The 2706-nt window shown below is 36.6% G+C and overlaps 1 non-coding gene across 1 annotated transcript; it reads left to right on the forward strand.

Annotated features, from left to right (window-relative positions):
* The first annotated feature begins 2308 nt into the window (after window positions 1–2308).
* Window positions 2309–2415, forward strand: LOC139860881 (small nucleolar RNA R71). Its single transcript, XR_011763504.1, has one exon. It is a non-coding gene; the product is annotated as a small nucleolar RNA R71 (small nucleolar RNA).
* The last annotated feature ends 291 nt before the right edge of the window (window positions 2416–2706 follow it).

Below are 2706 nucleotides of genomic sequence, written 5' to 3' on the forward strand. Positions count from 1 at the left end.
CTTTTCTGGTGGCGTCATTTAATTTTCTATAATCAATACAAACTCGCCATCTTGTTACAGTCCTAGTAGGAATAAGCTCATCTTTTTCATTTGTGATTACAGTCATGCCACCCTTCTTAGGCACGCATTGAACTGGGCTTACTCATGGATTATCAGAGATTGGATAAATTAAACCTGCATCTAGCAGTTTAATAATTTCTTTCTTAACAACATCTTGCATATTAGAATTTAGTCTTCGTTGGAGTTGCACATATGTTTTATGACCTTCTTCCATAAGGATTTTATGTGTGCAATACGAAGGACTTATTCCTTTAATGTCATGAATTTTCCATGCAATAGCTGGTTTATGAGCCTTTAGCACAGAAATAAGTTGAGATTTTTTATTTTCCGTAAGAGAAGACGATATTATTACAGGTAATTCAGATTCACCATGTAAATAAGTGTATTCCAAATGGTTTGGAAGTGGCTTTAACTCTAATATCGGTGGTTCTTCCATCGATGACTTGTATCGATATCTATCTTCCTCTTTTAACATTTGAAGTTCTTCTGTTGTTGGTTCATATTCATTAGCCATGAGTGCGGCTAACACTTCAGCTTAATCAATTGGTTCAGTTCCTTCTCCTAAAGAACATTCTCCCGTTCCTTGTAATTCTGGAAATTCTTGTAATAATTCTGCATGTGAATCTATAGTGTGAATGTAATAACATGTATCATCTGCAGATTGCGGTTGTTGCATGGATCTATCCACAGAAAAGGTAACACTCTCGTCCTCTATACTTAGGGTCAGTTTCTTACCGAACACGTCTATTATTGCTTTAGTCGTGTTTAAGAATGGTCTTCCTAATATGAGTGGAACTCGAGAATCTTCTTCCATGTCCAAAATAACAAAATCTACTGGAAATACTAAAGTACTAACTTTAACTAGCATGTTCTCCATTTTCCCTCTAGGATATTTTACTGATCGATCGGTTAGTTGTATGCTTATTCGTGTTGGTTTCAATTCTCTCAGGTCTAGTTTAACGTATAGTGAATACGGCATTAAATTTATACTAGCACCTAAGTCTGCCAATGCTTCTATTGAATTGAGACTACCCAGAAAACATGGAATTGTGAAACTTCCCGGATCTGATAATTTTTCTGGTAGCTTATTCAACAGCACTGCAGAACAATTAGCATTCATAGTAACAGCCGAGAGTCCTGGCATTCCTGAAATCACATCAATGAAAGGAAGATTGACATTTATTTGTTTAAACATATCCAAGAATTTGGATTGCTCGGCTTCAAGTCTTTCTTTTCTCATTTTACTCGAGTAAGGAAACGGTGGTTGATATGGTTTAACATAAGGCTTTGCCTTAACTGTGTTATCTTCATTAACCTTTTCAACTACTGGTTCTGTTTCCTTCTCTTGCTCAGGCTGTGGTGCCTGTGTAGTAGGAATAGAGTCATCAGAAATTACAGGTATTTCAGGTGATTTGAGTGTAATACCACTTCTTGTGGTAATGGCTTTAGCTGTTTCATTTCGGGGTTATCATTTGTATCGCTAGTTAGACTCCCTGGTTTTCTTTCACCTATCAACCTTGCTAGGTTGCTCACTTCTTGTTCCAGATTTTGGATTGAAGCTTGTTGATTTCTAAATGCTTGAGCATTTTGTTCATTAGTTTGTTTCTGAGATGTGAAAAATTCAGTTTGAGATTCAACTAGCTTCGACATCATATCTTCTAAATTTGGCTTTTTATCATCAGTTTGTGGTGGTTTATTTGGAAAAATAGGTCTTTGCTGGTTGTAAGTATTATTGGATACTTGTTGATTGCTAGGACCTTGTTGGTTTTTGTATGGAACATTTCGGTTATAATTCTGATTTTGATTGTAGTTTGGTCTTGGAGGTTGATAATTATTCTGATAATTATTTCCAGGCCTTTGATTCATGTATGAAACATTCTCTCTTTGTTCCATTGTTTGTTCAATACTGAGACAATCTTTTGTCAAATGTGGTCCTCCACACTGTTCACAACTAATGCGTATTGCGTGAATATCTTTAGTCATCTTTTCCATTCGTCTCTCGAAAGCGTCTAACTTTGCGGAAATGGAATCAAAGTCATGGCTAGAATCGGCTCTAGCCGCATTAGATGATCTAACGATGTCTTTTTCTTGATGCCACCAATGTGAGTGGGAGGCTGTGGTATCAATAATTTTGTAAGCTTCAGTTGCAGTTTTCTTCATAACGGAACCACCAGCTGCTATGTCGATGTCTTTTCGTGTAGTAATGTCGCATCCTTGGTAGAATATTTGTACTATTTGATAAGTGTCTAAACCATGTTGAGGACATCCTCTCAACAACTTTTCGAATCTTGTCCATGCCTCATATAGAGTTTCATTTGGCTTCTGCGTGAACGTAACAATTTCTCCTTGAAGTCTCTCGGCTTTAGATGCCGGAAAGAATCTTTTAAGAAAATTTTCAACTAAAACATCCCATGTATCAATCGCCCCTTCAAGTAACGATTCTAACCAATCTTTGGCTTCTCCCTTTAAAGTCCAGGGAAATAACATGAGATAGATCTTTTCATCCTCAACTTCTCTGATTTTAAATAGAGTACAGATCCTATTAAAGGTACGAAGATGTTCGTTTGGATCTTCTTTTGGCGTACCACTAAATTGGCATTGATTAGTTACCATGTGTAGGATTTGTCCTTTGATTTCGTAATCTGA

The sequence above is a fragment of the Rutidosis leptorrhynchoides genome, chromosome 7, assembly GCF_046630445.1.
Source record: "Rutidosis leptorrhynchoides isolate AG116_Rl617_1_P2 chromosome 7, CSIRO_AGI_Rlap_v1, whole genome shotgun sequence".
In the NCBI taxonomy this organism is placed as follows: Eukaryota; Viridiplantae; Streptophyta; class Magnoliopsida; order Asterales; family Asteraceae; genus Rutidosis; species Rutidosis leptorrhynchoides.